Raw genomic sequence first — 547 nt, 5'->3', positions numbered from 1 at the left:
AGTTTCATGGACTTCTATCATAAGATCCTTTTCAGTTCTTAACTGAATTCTTGCAGATCTGTAATACTGTTAAGACCAATGGAGTTGATCCTGAGGTCTATAAGCTTATGCTTTTCCCTTTTGATGTAAGAGACAGAGCTAGAACATGGTTGGACTCTCAACCTAAAGATAGCCTGAACTCTTGCGATAAGCTGGTCACGGCTTTCTTAGCTAAGTTCTTTCCTCCTCAAAAACTGAGCAAGCTTAGAGTGGATGTTCAAACCTTCAGGCAGAAAGAAGGTGAATCCCTCTATGAAGCTTGGGAAAGATACAAGCAATTGACCAAAAAGTGTCCTTCTGACATGCTTTCAGAATGGACCATCTTGGATATATTCAATGATGGTCTGTCTGAATTGTCTAAGATGTCATTGGACCATTCTGCAGGTGGATCTACTCACCTGAAAAAATGCCTGCAGAAGCTCAGGAACTCATTGAAATGGTTGCAAATAACCAGTTCATGTACACTTCTGAAAGGAATCCTATGAGTAATGGGATGCCTTAGAGGAAG

General features: G+C 40.6%; 1 non-coding gene across 1 annotated transcript; it reads right to left on the bottom strand.

The window, feature by feature from the left end:
• Positions 1-239: 239 nt before the first annotated feature.
• Positions 240-347, bottom strand: LOC127747176 (small nucleolar RNA R71). The gene has a single exon (XR_008008980.1). It is a non-coding gene; the product is annotated as a small nucleolar RNA R71 (small nucleolar RNA).
• Positions 348-547: the final 200 nt, after the last annotated feature.

This window comes from Arachis duranensis, chromosome 4 (assembly GCF_000817695.3).
Source record: "Arachis duranensis cultivar V14167 chromosome 4, aradu.V14167.gnm2.J7QH, whole genome shotgun sequence".
Lineage (NCBI taxonomy): Eukaryota > Viridiplantae > Streptophyta > Magnoliopsida > Fabales > Fabaceae > Arachis > Arachis duranensis.
Note: the sequence above shows the minus strand (reverse complement) of the source record. Positions and strands in the feature narration are given on the sequence as shown.